The following is a 21,587-nucleotide window of genomic DNA, read 5'->3' on the forward strand; positions in this document are numbered from 1 at the left end:
TAAATGGGGGAAAAAAATGATAAGATGTCACGAGACGTTAATTTTATTCCTCTCCTAAAACAGCAACATCTGAATCGGTGCATACTGAATGATGACAGCAATGTTAGATTTGTTGCTTCCTCTCAAAGTAAACAACTAAGGAGCCGCTTTCCTCATCTGGACTCAGCTGCCATCCACAACAGACCCACAAAGACAGATATGTACATGCTGCATCCTATTTCGAGACCGGCTAAAGACATTAGAGCCTAAATTAAGTTAGATCTCCCCCGCAAGCATGTATCCATGTCCAAAAAACCCCATTGGGAAGTAATCTTATCTAAACACGGTGAGGAGGATGATGCATTGATATGATTACAGATAATTGATCATGTCATGTGAATCGCCCTTGTCAGTGGTAATGTAAAATGAGGATCTTACCATTAATCAATAGTAGGAACCACCAGGATGTCAATTATGGTTTGTAGTCAAGAGTCAAGCTAGATCCCAAGTGCAAGCAATGACCACACTGTGCAATAGAATATATATGAGTAATTATTGACATTATGATAAGGAAACGAATATAAGAATTTTTTCCCATCTACTGACTCGCTTCTGCCTAGTTTTGAATATCAGTGTAATATTTTCGAGCTGACAGACTGCCTGTTGCTCTCTGCCTGTCTGTCCAAAACCTGCTGGACTTCCTACGCTTTCTTTCTGCTGGCAGACACCACAGGCCCTGCAGGCTCAGTGCTGGGCCAGGGGAGATATGCAGCACTCAAACTGCTTCACTCAGTTCTGCTTTGTCAAAGACATATACTGATAAAAAAAGAGAGTCACCCCCCCCCACACACACACACACCCCTCCAAAAAATGCAAGCAATTTCATTTATATGCAATACTTCATTATTGCTCACTTGACTGACGTGTGCAATCTGCAGCCACCGTCATAAAAACAGTAAGCGGCAAAGATGTAGCTTGCTGCTCTAATCTGAACTTCCTCTGTCCTCTGTGTATGTAGTGTTCACTTTCTGCAAGGAATCAATCTTTGTTCTTAATGGGGGATTAACAGCACAGAGGAAGAAGTTCATGCGAAGAGCTGCGGTCTTAACGAGAATGCGCGATTGCGTTGGCAACATGAGATCAAGTGCAAGTGTGTTTTCTCAGTGGCCACATAGGTATTAAATGTGCTTGATTTAAGGGAAGCAGAAAGGCAGAGAAAGACTAAAGTACAGAAAGAAAGAAAGAAAGAAAGAAAGAATTAAAGATCCTAGAGGAATGAAGATAGAAGGAGCATCTTATCATCTGTAAGCCCCCTCCAAGGCAGCAGTCTCTCAAGCCCACAACAGCTGGAGGGCTCATTTCAAAACACTGGATTAGGGAACCTCTGCGCACAGAGCCTGTAAGCTCCCACGACCAAAGCAAACTCACACACACACACACCCAACATCACAAACAAGCACCAACACGCAGTGCCAGCGAAACCAGTGCAGTACATATGCCGTGCACCGTGCCCTCTCAACTCACAGGCACATGCGTGACATACTGCCCACTACAATCCACACACTCAGACTTTAATCAGTGTATGTCCTTGGTGACATGTATGTTAGCCCTTTGGGGACACATCTAAGGGACAGGGATGAGAAGTATGGTATTGCTTGGCATTGCCTCATTATTGCGCACACTTCTGCCAAAGCTTTATGCCAGCTTCACTCAAGCATGTCTGGTAGACCGTCGCTCTTCCAGAATCCATCCTGTAATGGGTTCAATATGTAAGGGATGAACAGTAAGCCAGACACTGTCAAACATGACCACCCGCATTAAAAAAAAAACCTAAATAAAAAATCAGTACAGTATTGTATTATAGCTCCAAAGGAGCCACTATGGCTGAGGTAAACCATGTTTTCTAATCGCTAGCAGAAAACAATAAAGTACAAACTGATTTCAGGAAATAATCAAAGACAGGTCAGGGCTTGATACAGTAGTCCTAACATTATTTTGCTGTAGTCTAAGATATTTTGCATTTATGACCAGCACTGAGTGAAGCAAAGAGTCATCAATTCTATTTTTTTAACCCTTTAAAGCCAAATTTATCACATTTGATACATGAGTTTTGGAGACTTCTACATCATCAGTGTGATTCTTTACAATATATACTTAATTTTCAAAAAATTAAAAAAAAAATTCTGGCTTGAAAGGGTTCATTTCTGCAGGCTAATGTGCACAGTTGTGATGTAAACAGGCTATCGCTCTCTCTAGGTTTTACCGCGTAAGCTTTATCATTTTCCTGTTGACAAACATCCCGTTCCCTTCTGCTGTCAATTCCAGCCCAGAGGCGCCCCGAGGCCGAGGCCAGCCTGACTGGTACGAAGCAGCACAGAGTAACTATGCTAATCTCTGAGGCTGACCCCTGGCTGCCCACAGTTATGTTTAACTGTAGCAGAGCAGCGCCACATTGTCTCCTATAGTATTACTCACCTGTTGCAGTGTTCTGTTGCTGTGGGATCGTACACCTTTTACATTTTCAGAGAAAAATAGCTTTTATTTAATCAAAACAGAATATGTTTGTGCTACGTTATTTCCATTAAAGGAACTACGAGTTGCTGACTAGATAAGATTTGGGTTGGGAATGCGGAAGGAATTTTTCAAAAAGAGTGTACAGTAAAGAAAAATGTTGGCGTGCATGAAGTATGAGTAGTAACAGATGAGTAGGTGGAGGAGAAGAACACAAGAACGATGTGAGGAGGGGCAGGTAGGAGAAAAAGAAAACAACAAATCATAAAAAAGAAAGTGAAACAGAGGAGGACATGAGGGAGCAGAGAGGATGCCGGTGTTTCCAGAAAGGCCTAATTGATAAAGTCACCTGAGGCAGTGCTAGCAGTCAAGGAGAGAACCAACAGTATGGCTCTGTTAAAACAGCTCCCTCTCTTCTCTGATGGGATCCAAGTGTCAAAACCGCTGTTGATTAATGCATGAGAAAAGCATGCACCTCGGAGAAGAAAAAGCTTTGTGTGTGTGTGTGTGTGTGTGTGTGTGTGTGTGTGTGTGTGTGTGTGTGTGTGTGTGTGTGTGTGTGTGCGCTTACTCTATCAGTCAAGCTAAAGTGGAGGCATGATTGGAGGGAGAACAAATGCAGGCTGGATGCAACACTTCCTCTCTCTCACTCTTGCACTCGCAGTCGCTCACACACAAACACACACACACAGAATCCCTGCCTGGCAAGTCATTTGCATTCTGTGATTTTATTCATGTGGCTCTTTTATTCATAGGCTCTACTTTTATTCCAGTTTCAAACAGATGCCCGCGATGCAGTGATGAGCCTCTGGCAAAGCCTCAATGCACAGAGACAGCCACACACCTATACATGCATAAACCTGGTTAAGTGAAGTGATTGATGATAGCAAAGGCATTACTTAAGAGAGAGAAGAGCACACACATTAACACGTGTGCGAAGATACAACTTTATTTTAAATCTGTTCAAAGACAATTAAAAGGCGAGAGCATCACATATCTACTACTTCAGGGATGACAGTTGGTACCTATGATCACACTTAGTTCTGTGTCCTGCACATGCACAATAGAGGTGAGTCTCCAGCAACCGCTTGGAAAAAAATTAACATCAAAAACCATAAAATTAATCACACAGTTACAAATACATCTGCACATGGATTCATGTACTCTGACACCTGTGCCCACACACAAACAGAGCTTCGTGTCCTGTTCTTTTGCAGAACACCCAGGGGCTTCATGATGAGCTGTGTACATGCGAGTAGCGGACCCCGCGTTGTTGCCACTGCCTGCAAGGCACCAGGGCGAACCGACAGGCGGGCAAAGACGGGTTATTTTGCAAAACTCAGGTGGCGTAATCGTGTACCCAGCTGCTCGATGGCAACCCATCAAGCGCTGTGCTCACAGCACTGCTGAGGTAAAAATTAATGAACGCCACTCTAAAGACACTCTGGGTGCATTTAATGATGTCTGAAAGTCTACTCAATTCTTTGTTTGTCGAATTTAATAAACTATAACATTTCATTTTAGGAAATTCTGCTTTTAGTTGTTTCACTCTCGTATCTCTGCTAAGTCAGAAGGTTGGAAGCAGGTTGGCTTAGCTTAGAGCTTCTAAGCTAAGCTGCTCTGTTTCTTTGTAGAGGTAAATAAATCACCAATGTTTGTTTTTACAAACAGAATATTATCATATAATGCTGGGCGATACTGCAAACTCTGGTATTGATCCAATACCAAGTGAATACAGGGCCATTATTGTCAAACATACAAAGGCAGGTTATGTAGGGGAGAGCAGTGTGCTATGATCTATGAGATGAATCATCATCAAATTATTTTAATAACCACTAAATCACTGTGATTTTTACTTTCCATAATAGTTATTCACAGAATCAAATATACCTTTTAGCTTTTCATGTATTTAGAAACTGGGTTTTTTGGAGACGTGGAATGGAAATGTGCCTGTCTCTAAACAACTTCTGTTGTTTAAATGTGCTGTAGGCTATAAATAAAATAGACGTGGCAGTCAACACACAACTCATAGTTTGTGTCTAAGGAATATATTTTTCATTTTCAATAAAATAACTTTTTTGCCACAATTCAGTGGGCTTAATATATTATATATTATAGTCTCTAGGTAAAATAACAGCTACAGATGACCACTAACACTTTATCTTTATAGTTCGTGCTTAACATGTATTTAATGTTAAAGTGTGACTGCCTAAGAAGAGCGATGTACTGTACATGTACTGAACTTAAAAGATAGAAACATACTAAAGTATCGATCTCATCATAGTAGTATCGATCTGATACCAATACCAATACCAATATTGGTATCGATACTATCTATAGTTGGATCGATTTGATCATTTCTGTCAATCAGCTGTTTTGTTTGCGTTAGACAGATGCAGGTTAAGCTTGAAGCAAAACAGCAAACTTATAGTGTTACCTATTTTCTCTAAAGCTGGAAGATGACATTCTGCCTTAGAGTAAACAAACTGAAGCTTAGGGCAGGCTTGCCCATAGGGACTGCATTACTAAAGGTCCTCATTCATATTTTACAAGGAAATGTTGGTCTTGTGTACTTTGTTCAGAGCACACAAGCCTCTGTTAACAACTAAACACCATTGACTGAAACAGCTCCACACCTGTCTTGCATCTCAGGTCAAATCTTGTGCATATTTCATTTTAACTGCATGATGAGAATGACAATAAAAATTCAGACATACACATAAGTACAGAGAAAAGGGACTGTACAGCAGGGTGAACCAGGGAAACTCATTTTTGGTCTCAGATCAGGTGTCAGTTTAACCCTTTATCACCTGAGTATCATGCAGGCTGCCTGGACTTGAATCTTTTAATTTTGGCTGTAAATTTACAAAATAGTTCCCATCTTTAGGGGATCGTTTGAATTTTCCCAATTGCTCAGAATGGTTGAGGAGTTAGCAAACTGTAAAATCTTAGCAGAGCTTAGTTTTCTGTCTGTTTTCAGACAGCATTACCAAATATTTCCGTAAAGCTCGTCCTCTCTTCTATCAAAAACCATTTGAATTTTGTCTTTAGCAGAAATGTTAATGGAGCTACGATCATATAAAGAGCCCTTACACAGTGGGCCTGGGCCAAAGGTACAAGGAAAACAAGACAAGGGGTTAGGGTCTGGCAGAGGTTCACATAACATAGCGCATTTAATCTTTCCTTTCCTTTCCTTTCCTTTCCTTTCCTTTCCTTTCCTCAATTATTCCTTCATCAGTGTGTCTGACAAACGCTCACCCAGTGAAAGAGCCTTAAAAATCTCTCGCTCATCCTCTCTCATCCCCTGCCCCGCCCATCCCAGTTGACCCATTAGCCACAGCAGCCGACTCCCAAACAGGGCCCGCTGACTAGCCTACATAGCTTAATACTCTTTTCTAAACTGTACCGAGTCTGACAAGCACAGCTTAGTGTGTTCCCAAACTACTATAAACATCAGGCTGAAGCATGTCGTTTGAACGTGTTAGTTGTAGCGATGCTTATAAAGTTCACAATTCTCAAGCTATTCAGCATTACAGTGACTCAAATGTGCAGCACTTGAAGAAAAGTTGAGAAAATGTAAATAATGGTGGCGGTGTTGGGATGAGACATACATTTCTGACTTATATATATAAGTAAATATATAAACACTTATTCTGACTTGCTCTTCATGTTGGACTACTCGGAGGCATGTAATCATACTACCATCCTAGCATGTCACCATCCACACCTGCAGAGTTTCTTAAGAAGAGAAGATCAAATGCTAGGACAAGTAGAAGAATTCATATATTATATGGAATGTAGTCACAAGTAAAAAAGAAAAGTGGTTTTAAGTGATGGGCCCAAGACTTTTGTAGATAAACTGAGGGGAAGTTATTGGGATCGAGCTGACGGGTGATCAACCAAACTAGTGTGGCTCGGCTGTGTGCACCGAGTGAGCAGAAGGCTGAAGTAGGCCACTGCCCTCGTGCACAGATAAGCCTGAGCACTGGAAGACTGCTGCTAAAGCAGCAAACAGATGGCTCTGCACATGCAGCCCTGGACACAGCTTCACAAACACATGCACACACACATACACACAAACACAATGTCCGAAAACATACCAACTTCACTGTAGTACAATTGTCACAAACATACACCTCTAATCTAAAATAGCCTTCACACACTCCCTGACAGCACAAACAGGTAATAAAACCCTCGGCATTGCGTGCCGCTCCACGTGGTTTCGCGTGACAGCCGAAGAGTCAGACCTGAATTTTTATAAAGAAACGCACTCTTTTCCCCGTCACCCATCAGCCACCTCGCAGCCTTCATACCAACTCTGTATGGGGTAACTCCACCTCTGGCAGACTTACACATTTGGCAAACCTGTCACTGTGTCTGCACATAAATCTGACATCCTGGCGAGCGTTCTGATCTACCAGTAAGATGACATGATTGGCGTGTGACTCCATTTTGCAGTTTGGCAGCTTCCATCTTGAAGTCTCTTTTAACTTGTTGACAATGGCTTGGTTCTGCTAAAGACATCCACATAAAAAGCCAATCGTGCTTTGTGTCTGGTATTCATGTACAGTAAGTTAGCAAGATCATTGCTCTTAAAATTGCAGCACTCAAAAGATGAAGTGTTTTTACAATTATGTAATTTTGCCTCTGTACACCATCACAGTGGGTTTTAAATCAAACAATCAATATGTGACTAAAGTGGAGACTTGGAGCTTTAATTCAACAGGTTTGACAAAAGTATATCACTCTTTAGGGATTACAGGTATTTTTACTCCTACCTCCTGAATTTAAGAGGGTCATAAGTAAGCAGAGAGCCCAGCATGACTTTTATTATAAGGATTGTTTTTAGCACTTTAATAAAAATGAAAATCCTTTTCAGTCAACACTTCCGTAAGTCCACAAGCCACGGGCATCGCCAAATGCTGTCTTTGTTCTGCCTGGCCTTCACTGCATCCGTCTTCAGTTGCTGCCTGTTTTTAGGTCATTCGGTTTTACGCTCAGTGACTGTAAAGTGTGCTCTTTTGGGTTGACATCAGGCCACAGGATTAGTCATTAAAGATACTATACTGGTTTTGGTGAGAAAGTGCCAAACACTATACCCTTTGTTGCCATTAATGAGTATTATCTCATTAACGACAACAGTATTATTATGTCATCAAATAAGGTCAGACTCCTGCGCTGTCATGTGACAGTGACGTTACAGGTTAACCCAGTAATCAAAGCCTAACAGTCTCCCAGCCAGAACCATCAGATAACACTAGAGGACTATTCCTAGCACTAGCATTTAGCCTAAGGTAACCTTGTCTGATTCCTCAGCTAGTAATTGGCTTGTAGGCAGATATTCCTCTTTCTCTAACTTGCTTTACCCTCCTTTGTTCTTTTCTTTGCTGCCTTTCTCACTGATTCTTCCTGGTTTGATCTCTCCTTATCGGTATCTACCGCCCTTTCTTGTGTAACCTCACTACAGCTGTTCTCTGAATGAAGACAGCGATTTCAAGCCCGCCAACCCCGGCTGAGCCACCTGGGAATGGTAGCACTTCTGAAGGAGATTTGGTCAGTACGGTTCTGCGGCGGTAAGGGTTTATAGTGATTTATCATCCGTTTGAGTCCCTGCATGGCTCACCTTAAACATGAACTCTAGCTCAACTCAGTGACACATGTGGATTAGCAGAGGAAAGCAAAGAAAAAGGCTAGCATACACAGCATAGCATACTTGATAGCCTGCTGGGTTAATCTAAAAATGATTGCTGTTCCTATTACAAATTTGTAGAATGCATTTATTGACAGCAATTTGAGAGAAAGTAAGATAACTGACCAGAAACATCTTTACTTTTTTTTAAGTGTTAATAAAATGTAATGGATCACTGGGATTTCAAATACAGCCCATCAATTAAGAGTGTGTTGCTTGTCACACAACTATATAACACAGGACAGTGTAAAATGTGAAATGAGATCCTTTATCACAGGCGGGTCATTGTAGTTAAGGGGTATGTAAAACAGAGTGTGTAAAAATTTCACATGCACACACTCAGCAGAATGGGAAATTTAATTTAAATAGGGTTAAAGGCTGGAATAAAAAATGTGGAGCTTTAAAATTTGACTTCTGCTATCAAATAATCACTTGTATTAAACAGATCTAGTATATTTAGTACAAAAATTATTTTACTATGAGTTTGCGAATGTTGTTTCTCTTTTGCAGGATCTGATTAGAAAAAACAGGAGGCAATATGCTGGAACTGCTACCAAAAGACAGCAAAATGTCAGTTAGTAAGAATAAAATCAGGGGATGTGACAGAGACCAGACCAGACCCCTTTCCTCAAAGATTTATAATATTTATATATCTGCAGTTTTACCAACTGGGTGTCAGCGGTGACATTCCTGGAAAAAAAGTGCTGTAACACAGTGATCCAGACACTTGGATAATATTCTCTGAGGCCTTACCTATCCATAGAGACCACATTATGCACATTGATGTGATAATTGCAAAGCTATTCTTTATTTATTTTTGGTACATAGGCGAATCACACCTGAAAATACCCTTGGGGCTTAAGGGGTTAAGTTAGTGCTATTACAAACCACACAATTTGCTCTGCTGCTGCTTAACATTAAAAACATTTCACTGGTAAGCTGACTATTATTTTAAAGTCACAGGAAATACACTGACCTTATTATGTGACCCTCCAGATGGGCTTCGAAACAAGGAAACACTTATTTTTTTTGTTATTCAACCGCAGATCGGTTTAAAAATGAGCAGGAAATACTGAATGATGATGAACTGGCTGTGCACCTCCAACTCATTAGAGAAGTAAAGAAGGAAGATGTGAGATCTACTGATGCATTTTGTAAATATTATTAAAACTGTTGTTTTCTCTCCTGTAGCTGGACAGGATGTCTTCTTCCAGATAGGCTGACTGACAACACTGATTAAGATATTTTTGACTGTCACAAATATATTTAAATATATCCTAAAATATTTCTTCTTTAATCTTTTTTAAATAAAAGTTAATGCAGACACCCAGACTGACAGTAGATGTGATGAACAACATCTCCCAGCACTTATTCACACAAACTGTACAATGTTTAAAGTAGTTCATAGTTGTGTTGGAAGGAAGCTGTGTTGCACCACCAGTAGTTATGTGCACGCTTCCATTCAGAGGCACAGCATTACTCACCTGGGAGAAATCATGAGTGCTTTTACTATTTAAAAGACTGGGCACTGATGCACATCAGGACTGAGACGGGAAACATGAACAGCAAGATTTATTTTTTCCTATTGAAACTTTTAAATTTTGATGGGACTTTGAAAACAGATCACCAGTTTTCTTTTCTGTTTCTTTTTTTTAAGATTTTGCCTCACTTGCCTCTCAGCGCATCCACAGTTTGAAGATTTGCCATTACCAATAGTACCTACAGGTGTCACCAATTCAACAATGACTCAGGTACTTAAGATCCAATGGGAATGATAAGCATGCACTTTATAAAGATAAACTCGCAGTTCCTCTTGACATTTGTTTCTTTGGTGTTGTTTTTTTCTTTCTCCCTTCACTTGGAAACACTCTTCTGTCCCCAAAATTAAAAACAGCAAATCTTTCATAATGCATGCACACTTCCTACGTATTTACTTTCACTTTTATTGATTGTATTATATCTGAAAGAGCTAAAAACTCACTGACTGCCTCTCATCAGCTGTTACCGGCACATAGGCACACAAACCGACACACAAACATTTGCCCCCAATGTCTCAAAGGTTGGTCGTTTTCCCCGTGGGCAGCTGCCCCAAGCTGATTCCTCTATGACATGTGAACAGCCAAGTAATGCATTTAGTTACTTAGAGAAAAAAAAACATTGATTAAAAACAATGCTTTAATCTCTTGTTCTCCTTTCATTGACATCATTCATAGATCATCACAGTCACCTTTTGGTGTTTTTTTTTCCATTAATCCAAAGGAGGGAATGAATGAGGTGGATTTTATTTCAAAATAGCATTTCCCATTTCCAAATGTAAAGAAGCACTCATGATGAATAGTGCGCTGAGGGATGGATGGCATTTTCTAGTTGCGAATACACTCATAAGTCATATTGAAATTCAGATGATGTGTTATGTCATTGCGTGATTGACGATACATAAGCATTTCTAATAATAGAAGAGCTTAGCTTTCTCCTGCTCAGTATCAAAACATGGGTTTACATATAAATCTGTTTGTACCCTTTATTACTCATAAATATATTAGTATTGTAGGACATGGCATACACTATACTGCTTTCTGCGTTGTCATAACTCTCAGAAGTATAAACTGTGGGGCATTTGAAATGTTGATTTTAGAAAAAGAAAAAAAAACTCCAAACATGCCTCTGTATGGGGACTTTTGCTCTTTTTTTTTCTTTGCCCTAATATTTTCGATGTGTGCCTATGACTAGGTGTTGACCAGCATTGGAGTACTTTCATAGATATTCTGCTTTTGAATGTTTGATATAGGTCAAATGCTGGCTCAGCAAACACTGGGAACGAGCCTGCATTTTCATTCTGCACGCTGGTCAAATTTACATCCCATTTCATTCAGAGGAAACTTTACAGTACTGTAACACACACATATACACGAAGATGCACAGGCCCCACATCGTTCTTCTACGATTCAGCAAAAAAAATAACTCTTAAAAAAAAAAAAGAAATCAACACAAATGTGCTGACTGTGCGTTCTTTGGGCAACGAAGACTCTTTCATAGACAGCAAAAGAAGCCAGAAAGTCAAAAGCAACAATCTCTGAACGCTGAAGAGAAGTTTTTTACAATCTAATGAGTTAGAACCAAGTCATCAGGATGTTCACTTGCCTCGTGTAAAGAGTTTGAAGAGAAAAGGATGTGTCTGACATTTCTTCTACAGTATCCCGTTGGTTTAGCACGACAACACATCACAGATGCAATATAATTCAAATTATATTGCCAAATTCATATGTACAGTCCAATATAAATGACAGTTTCAACTAATAAACAGCAGCACTATATTCTAACTTTCAATTGCTGAGAAATATTTTAAAAGAAATTCATTTACTTTTAACTTCTGAGACCTCACAAGTACCTCAGTGCAGCCTTTGTCGCCCCTGCATCCGCCATGGCAGCACTTTGGGAGTTAGATAATGCCGTTGTCAGTCAGTGACCTCTTCCTCAGTAACAGGCACCACATAAGCTTCCCTCTGTGTGTGTAAGTATGCATGTGCTTGATTGAGCAGAGCCCCAATGCCGAGCACATCTGCTCCGGACGCCCCTGGCACTGCCATATGGCTGGCAAACATGCCTGCTACTCCTTCCTCACAAAGAGGGAGTTTGCAATGAAAAGAAAAAATGAGTAAAAATGAGCGCGAGTGCATGACAGAGAAAAAAGGTGAGGCAGAGCCAGGGAAGGAAGGCAGTAGTAAGTAACAGCTGATGAGCGCGGAGCTGCATGTGCTGCTCATTTGACTGGGTGAACAGATCCACTCCACCTCCAAACGCACTAATGTTTTAAACACCCTGACATGACTGAATTCTTCCAGCCACACCGAGTCCAGGTTAAATACTCATTACATAACAGCAATTCTCAGCCACAGTCTTTACCTGACTGGGGTTGTAAAGGAGAGGGTAAATGAGTTGGCCTTACGACATTATTTTGGGAAGTGCAGTGAGCTTAGTGTCTCATATCCTTGTTTAACCTGTACATGAGATGCATGCATAGACACATTTTTACACATTTGCCTAAAACAAAAAATTTGTGTTTTTTGTAAAAATCTTGCGGCTAAGGGAGCAGCCAAAGGAAGCCTTATCAGTGCTGCAGTACTGTTCTCATCAATAGTGTTGCAAATGAGCATCTAATCAGATAGTAATTTTTAGTATGAATTAGTATCACCCCTAATCACCCCAACAATACCTCTTCTCTATATTGTACTTTTAAAATGTTAATGTTGAAAGGTCCCCTAAGTATTTGTTCTGGTGACACTGATCCAGCCTACAAACCTACTAGGTCACAGTCCAATCAGGCACTGATAGGATACACAAGATCCATGATCCACATAAGCTCCACCCTCAAACCCCAGGATCTCCAGCTAATATCCTGATCCTAGCTCCAGCTTGCCAATCTATCCACCAACTATAACAAAAGTGTTTTTAATGTTGTGACTGAATAGTGTGTACTGAAATCATTAGCATCCGTCATTGTCTCAGAAGACCTCACCAATCAAACAGAGCACAGCATTACATTTAAATACATTACAAGTACAGTAAGCTTTTCATTTGACTTTTTTTCAACATTTCAAAGGCCAAAGCGGGCACTGAAGTTTAGCTTATGCCTAGCTTACTCCTGGTATCTAAATTCTGTTTGAGCATGATGTACAGTATCAGAGGCGTCAGACACTGCTTTAAACTTTTATTCCATCTTCTTCTCCCGCTTCTCTTATCTCCTCCAGTTTCCTCCTTTTCCATCCATCCTGTACCTCTTTGTTCTCTCCTGTTCTCTCTCTTCTACACTGCTGCCTGGGGCTTCTCGTGAAGGATGCATTAATATGAGGAAATCAATACCTTCACTACCCAGGCTGTCGAGAGGGGCAGGTCAGAGACTTGGTGGTTACGTGGAGGTGTGTGCTCGTGCACGAATGGGGTGGGGGGGGGGGGGGGGGGTTTGCCGCTCAATAAACACACGCCCATTGATCTTTCCTGCACGTCTATTTGCTTGTGATGGTCCGCTGAGACTCTTCATGGCCTGACTGACTGGCAGCACAATGAGCTGGTTCTTAGCCTCAAGTCCAGACTGGTCATCCTGAATGCAAACTGTACAAGAGCCCTTCCACCACTGCAAGTGATCGAAGATATATTCAGATCACAGGCAAACTGTGCAGAGTTTTGTACTGATAATCCCTGTTTGTGTTATGCATTATACGACCCACACAGACATATCAGATATAATATCACGTTTAAAGAAAAAAAATATTGCTACTGATAAATTTACAAAATAATGCATGCAGCATTTTAACACCAGAGCTGGTGGAATATTCATATAAACACTCACATCAGGATTTCCACACGTAGCCTTTAGAGCCATTTTACCAATGAAAAATGAGGAATGGAAAAAAAACACCAAAAGGGGAACGAGTATCAGATGAATATTCAACTGCGTAATTTTAATGCTTTTTAGTTTTTTGCCTTGCGGTCTAAATGCGCTGAAGGAAGGGTCATGTGTCAAATTTTAAAATACAAAATTAGCATCTCATTCGCTCATTTACACACCAGCGGCAGGTAGATCTCAGGCAAGGAGTCACAGATCAAGCATTTTGAATCAAAGCTCTTACCTGTCACACTCCAAATGCTTCACAGGTATGTTTGCTTTAGCCTTAGTCGTTGGTGGCCAACAGTGACGTGGGTCTATTCGGGGGCTAGATATGGGAGCTATTATCCTGCTGTGATCCATCTCTGCGGCTCAGTTTCTTTACCTCTGTCACTTTCCGCCTCTTACTATTTCCCGTATGTGAAAGAAAATCCATACAAAGCTGGACAGCAAAGTCGGCTATATTATTAATGGGAGCTTAACATCCGTCTAAGGGGTTTAAAATGTTAAAGGCTTGATGTGTTAGACTTAAGGTTTCTCCTGCAGCAAAAAGAGGGGCAAAAAAAAGGTGTTTTAACTGAAAATGGGTAGCTGCTTTTGTTATGTGGAAACCTACTGATTCTTTGATTTACGCGTCTTATTGTTTTTTGTAGTCGGTAAAGTCAACAGCCGACAGGGCAAATATTGCTCTCTTTCTTTGAGATCTTTGGTTTCAGTCTTTCTATTATTACAAACACACACACACACACAAAGAACATACCCCTCAATAATCAGTTGAGCTATTCACCGCTCGGGGCAACACACAAAATGAACGCATTCATCACATAATTACTGTGGAGGCAGTCACACACTTCATCAGTCTATTCCTGTCTCAAAGAGGCCCGGAGAGAACAGTGAGCACATAAAGATTTCTAAAAGATATTATGAGATTCTTATACCTCGTTCTAAGGAGAGTCAAAGGAGAAGAGCGGGATTTACAAAGCTTCAAAGTGACATCCTGACTGATTCATACATCCCTGTCCAGCCCATATAGTTGAAAAAGTAAGGACTCAGGGAAGGTGGGGTGCTTGAATGATTGAAAAGGCAGATAAATTTTTTAAAACCTGTGCCACACTAAGGCATATTTCTTTTAAAAATACACCTGTCTTTTTCACAGGGGGAGATAATTGGCGATCCAGAGAGGCATCGGTTACAAATCACGGGAGCTGAGAGAGACATAAAGGCAGAGGTGTCTGTAAGAGATATCATGATATAGGGTGAGCAATATAAAAGGTGAAGCCTTAATACTGGGTGATGTATGATGCCTAGGGTGAATAGGCCTAGGGCTCACTTTGGGAGGATACTGGAAATCAATGGTGATGTAAAAGTGGTGGAATGGTGAATGTCATGTCAGACCTCTGAACATGAAGGAATGAGCGTGATCATAAAACACAGTGATTAGTGGGAAGGGGGTTCAATGTGGATGTTGGCAAAGTATGAACTGTGGATCTATTTTATATGACTATGAGATGTACTAATATAGACTGTGTGGCGTATGAATGCGTACTTTTACTGCAGCTTTACAGTTTTCTCTCAACTTATGCCCAATGGATAATGAAACTTTTCAATTTTCTCTTTAACTACAGCAACATTGTATTTAATGTGAGATGTGAGTTAGTTGGTAATAAGCTGCTAGTACTGTAAGGGGGGTGAAAGATGGGGAGATTTTTGTGTATAAGAGAAATATTTAGACAAGAGATAAGAAAGGACTAAATGAAAGACAAGTGGCATACGAATGGGTGAAGAATGAAATATGGACACGACGCTTAAATATTGAGAGAGTAGAAAAGAATATGAGAGTGGGAGATTCTGTGTTTTCATTGCAAGAGAACAGTAGAGCAATAAGAGTAAACAGGTTTAAAACCTGAACCAAAGGGTTCATGTGCAAAACATTCACATAGATTTGACTGAAAGTTTTTTTTGGTTTGTTTGTGGGGTTTTTTCAAATTGTGCATGCAAGAGGCTTAAACAGTAGCAACTGGCCTACTTCCTGCCACGCCCTCTTACCTGGGGACAAAGTGTGATAATTACACTCACTCTCTCCAGTGTAATGGTCAGACTCTATGTAGTCACCTGTAAAAGCTCTCAGAAATTATGGCAGTGCAGCAAAGGGCTTTCCCATAACTCTGTTTATCAGCCTTACAGGAGCTATATTGACACTCTGGGTGTTGCTGGTATCTTACCATGTGGCGCAGTTTGTTGCATCTCTTATGAGGTTGGAGACCTGGAGTTGTTAAGAAATAATGGGCATCTTACAGTGTTCGCAAGGACTGTAGAATGACTATGGTCCAACAAGGTCCATGTCAGAAGAAAAACAGGAAAAGATTTTTGGCATAACCCAAAGGTCCAGCTCTCCTCAGCAGAAGTAATGTATATTGAGATTAAGCCTGACCCACGTTTTTAGCACATGCAGGTAGAGGGCAAATACATGAACCCAGTAACCAGATCAGGAAAGGTCCTGGATGAACCTTTGAAACTCCATTTAAATTTCTTGGTAGTAGCAATAAGTTTGTGCCACAGAGTCAAGGCACAGTCAGAACCCTTTTCATTATTGGAGTAGCAACTCTTTTGTCTTTGCACATTCAAGGAAAGACCTCCTTAATTCCTTCCAAATTCTTTTTTGACCAAAGTTAGTCCCTCATTTCAATCTGGTTAGTCATTTTGTGGCAATTTGCCTGCTTGGTACCACACATCTGTCCAGGTTGGAAAAACATGGTGTGCAGGGCATCCAAATACTTCACCTGGAGGGAGAATTGCCTGATAAGACTTTCCTTCACTTTCTTCTAAAGGAAACAGCCCAACAACAACCTCTTCTCCTGCAGCAGATGGCTGCAAAGTCTTTAACTCAACATGTAACCCTCCATCAATGGTCCTGATGTTCATATGTGTATTGCTTTTGATACAGTGCTGCAGTTCAGACTCTGGCAGTGGATGGAGCACTCACTCCATCTAGTCTAGGGCGTACTTGAATTCTTCACATATTATTAGGTGATCCCATTTGTAATTATTTAGCTCATTTTGCAGTTTTGGTAAAATAAAAACTCTTTCTGGTTCTTTGTTTAGGGCCATATTAACGAGGCAGAGCACATGGTTTTCAACTTCTGTTGTGACAACCAGCAGCTGACCTTTTACCACCTCAGTAACAAACAAAACACTTGCATTTGCAGCTTGTCTAAACAAAACAGCTATCCCTGTGTGAAAGGCTTGCACCATGGCTAAGGGCATATGAACACTCTATTGAATTAGTACATGTCTCCTGCAAAAACCAGCACATCAATCCTTTTTTGAGGAGCAATTTCAGAGATTGATGCCCTTTTACGCCTGTCTCTCCCACCATTAATGTTCAAAGACCCTATTTTGAGGCTCTGCATAGGGAGGTCAGAGAAGATAAATAGGCAAAGGAAATCAGCAGAGAGCCATAAAGAGAGAGAGCACCATGTGTTACATGATCCCATGACTTAAATAACAGTTTTACCTGTTGTTGCTTTTGTCAGTTTTCTCATGTGTTTTTGATGAAGAGCACTTCTGTCATCTACAAGGTCAAAAAATGACCAATTTCAATTCTGATGAATCTGTCAATATTATTTTACCTAATCTGAATGGACTGTCCCTTAGTATTACATTTTTATTATTAATCTTTCTATCTTTCTTTCTGGTTAATTCACTAGTATTTCCCAGTTAGAGAGCACATAACATCAGAGTATGTTAACTTCACTTTCAAAGATAAAGAAATGCAAAAAGGGGAGAACGATGAAGAAAAAATGACTATATTCATGGTTATGGACTGCTTAGTACAGACTAGATGATACACTGGAAGAAATTTAAAATTAAAATTTTTGACCCCATAACAGCCCATATCAGTCAATCGGCAATAAAGAAAATGGTATGTATCATTTAAATATTTGTGATATTTTATGTTGTTGTTCCTGAATGACCTCAAACTCTCTGGTCAGCATTAATCTTTAGAAAGTGTATGCTATGAGGGGTAGGGTGCAAGGCACCCACATCTATTTATTCTGAAGGAGGCTGTAAAGGAGTCTAATATGTGTCATTGAGTAAATAAAGGTCACTTCTGACCGATGACAATGATACAAAGGTGAGTTGAAGAGGATATCCTGAATTTTAACCTCGATTAGCGCTAATGTTTTTGACAGTTTTAGCAACTGTTAGCTGGTGTTACTTAAAAATTCTTCAGAGTGGCTCTACCATTACCAATAAGTGAATAAACTGTCATATGAGGTGTAATCAAACTACTTGTCAGGGGGAAAGTTTGATGTTTAGGACACTCGGTGTTAGCATTAGGTAGGATAAAGTTAGCTTATAAAGTTAGCTTGTTGTTATAGTCAGCTTGTTCAAATATAGTGCTATGGTACAGTTTAAATTCGACTAATTTTGGCCCGTTGAAGCACAGACTATGACTGACTTAATTTGCCGGACTCCATCTTGATATTACTAGGTGTTGGCAAGCAGCCAGCAGTATGACAACCTATGCAAAATCTGCTAATAATTCTCAGAATCCAGCTGGCTAAATACACAAAGAGGAGCAAACCTCAGAACCACAACAGCAGCAGAGGCCAGCTGATCACAAAGCTTGTCAACAAAGAAAACAAGTGCACCGGAGCTCACATACAAATGAATTTTGGGAGTTATTTTGAGGTGAGTCATTTATCCCAGATGTACCACTACACCATATCTTAGGGTTCTCCCACCTGTCAAATCCCACTTTAACAAGTACGCCACACACACGAAAGCCCCCTTACAAAACCACTGATCACTCAACTATCAACAACTGCGAAAACAGCTTCTTTACAGCTTCTTTGATCATGCACATAAAGAGATGGAAAACAGGGATGGAAAACAATCCAAACCACACAAACACACACACACACACACTCAATCACGCTGAAAAATGGCATGAATACTCTCTTTAATACATTTTTTTATGCCTCTTTTCACACACTTTGATCTCGCCTGTGCTTTTTCAATCTTGTTCTTCATCGTGTTCTTTTCTTCTCATTTCATTTTTCTTTTTCCTGTAATTCATTACATACCTCTGTAAATTGTTAACACAGTGCTGTAAAACTTTTTTTTTTTAAGTCACGCACCCATCCTTGGAGAGTCATAAGTTACGACACAAACAACTATTTCCTACAGAGTACAAATTACAAATTAACAAGGAAGACATTTATTGATCAAGTCATTGACTAAATCTACTGACTGAAAACGTAATTTCATTATGTTTCACGCTTGTTAATGTCTCCAGGGATAGTAATAGCTCCATATTGTGGGGCATTTTGTTGTTTTTCTCTCCCTCCCAGTGGACTGACTTATGCATCAGTGGGGTTAGTGTGGGTGCTATCTCTGTGTGAAATTTTGTAGTGGGGCCAATAAAAGCATTCCCATCAGAGCATCATTTACATTCAAATTAATTCCATCAAAAGCAAAGCTGAATGTTCAATGAGAGGAGAGTGGGGCTAGCTGTCATCACCCACTTCTCTGGAGAGAAGGGAAAAAACGAAAGGATGAGATGGGAGATGGGAAGACGCTGAAAGCAAAGTAAAGGTTATGTGAGGGTTGGAGGTGGAGAACAGCGGTTGATTTTTGCATTCAGACGAAATAAAAGGAACAAAGAAGCTCAAAAATTAGTGACGACTGATTCCTCTGGAGAGGCTTGGTACTAAAAATGAAACACAGTGAGTAATTCGAACACAGCTGAAGGAAGCATGTAATTTATCCATCATTTATTGATCACTGTGATTATGTCTGCACCAGAACAATCATCACCATTGATCCATTAAAATCAATAGTTCAACTTCAAATCCAATCAGTGTCGCGCGCGTGCAACGCAGCTTTGGGGCAGGGGCAGAGAGCAGCCTAGCACCTCGCCTGCGGTGGCATAATTGCATAGCATGTCAAAAACACTAATAAATAAATCAGTGATTACTTCCCTTTGTGAAGTGCTGCAGCTCCATTATTGAATATTCATGTAGGTAAATACATCTATGCAAGCTTCTCTCCAGGGTTTTACAGTTAGCTTTTTCTCTCTGTCTCTTTCACTGTGCTGGGAGGAACAGAAGCTTTGAAAAGGGGAGTCTTAATTTGCTTATGCATCGCACATGTTTATAATTTAAAAGCTCCTAGTATGTTATCATATTTGTTCTCAGATCTCTTCTGAAAGCACAAAGAAACATGCCTTCCTGCCTTATATCCAGACATTCAAACCTTCTCCACACACCTTGGTCCCCCACCCACCTGCCCATCTTTTTCCACATTCTTGTTACACTCTCTCACGAGAGGATCTTCCAAATCTGGGAGACGCCGCTGATGCTTCCCAAAACTGCTGCATCCCATCCAGCTCTCTGTGCCTGTCTGTCCTTTAACATTCCCGACTCCACTGACAGTAAATGTAGTTTCTGCATGTTTGGGAATGTGGACATTGAGTGATCAATTTTCTACAGGAATTCAAAGCTGATTGGCATTGGCAGAGGGTAATTGATTCCTCATCCCCCTGAGGTTGATATCCATGTGGTGTCGAACACACACACGCATGCACACACACTGTTGTATCCAACTCGGCTGCTTCTGTAACATCTCACTGGTGCAGAGAGGAAATAATACCACCTTTCTGACCTGCTCGTCTCCATTATCACTTCCCACACTGCTAACACACCCTCCCCATCAGCTTCTCTCTCCCACTCGCTCCCTGTCCTCACTAATATCGTGATTGCATGGGAACATTTGCTTCATCTCTTATTCACCCTCTTTCTCTTTTTCACATTTCTCCAGACTCAGCAGAGTGAGCAAGAGCATCCGTCTATGCCCTGGCAGTTTAATGTATGACGTACATGCATGCAACACACATAAACACACACACACATACATACCCAAACATGCACATACACCATTGATGGAAACTTAGCCTGCGTGATTACTGTGACTCTAAGCTGCTTAGGGGTTCTGTCCCATCTGGCTCTGGTGTTTGCGGCATCATTCACCCCATCCCACACACATAGCCCCTTCCCTCCCACCCCCATCCTCCTGCTTCATCCTCACTCCCGCCGCCATCCACTCTCCCTGTACACACATGCAGGGGGAGAACAGAGGCGGAGCAAAAGGGATGATAATCCTGCGTAATCTGGGTTTACCAACTATTAGGGCTCTGCAGTGTTTTCTTACGTAATCTAATCATCCGTAGAAACGTGCAGTCATCCACCGGAGTGAGCTTCTGAGTGTGTGTGTTTGTGTGCTCACAGTGGAAGCCGGAAGGGATGCCTCCTTTTGCCACCTGGACCATGTGGGAGGACACACACACACAAACACACATACACAGGCTCACACAAAAGCACACAAACATAGACGATATGCAATGGCACACATATGGAGGTTAGCGCTTAATCTGCAAGCATATTGTGTAGACTACACCCCCCCCCCTCCACCCCCCTCCCCACCCCTACCAAAACACACAGATGTACAGAGAGTGCCGCAGGGAGGAAAGTCTATAATTTAAAGTTTAGCAGCTCATCATATAGAGCATTCAGACTCCAGCTGCTCTAATTACCCCCCACCACTGCCTCGTAATGAAGATGCACACACGCACACACTCAAACAAACACAACAATCATATGTATCAACCATGACAATAAATATACCCACTGATATTACCATGTTAACAAGTACATTGTTGAGAAAAATGCTTTATAATGTATGAATGTTTGGGGGGGGTCCAATCTTACATGGCAACCAGAGCACTTTCTGCAACCTTTTTACTTGATGCTTCACTCCAGTGAATAGAGTTGACTTGAAAGCGCCGGCTGAAACAAGACATACATTAAACTGATATGGAAAAGTTAACTCCACTCACGCGCAAGTTATTAAGGTGGGCTATCACGCAACGCAAAGCTGTCAGAGAAAATGAACTGTGCCGTACATGGCTATGGTTCGGATAGGCTTTGAGAGACACGATAAATATTGCATGTGTAATCTCAT

At 40.9% G+C, this 21,587-nt stretch overlaps 1 protein-coding gene across 3 annotated transcripts in view; it reads right to left on the reverse strand.

The window, feature by feature from the left end:
* Nucleotides 1-21,587, reverse strand: part of igsf11 (immunoglobulin superfamily member 11) — a 116,467-nt gene that overhangs the window by 21,106 nt on the left and 73,774 nt on the right. The gene's annotated exons all lie outside the window — the stretch shown is intronic.

Source organism: Pelmatolapia mariae, linkage group LG14, assembly GCF_036321145.2.
Source record: "Pelmatolapia mariae isolate MD_Pm_ZW linkage group LG14, Pm_UMD_F_2, whole genome shotgun sequence".
Classification (NCBI taxonomy): domain Eukaryota; kingdom Metazoa; phylum Chordata; class Actinopteri; order Cichliformes; family Cichlidae; genus Pelmatolapia; species Pelmatolapia mariae.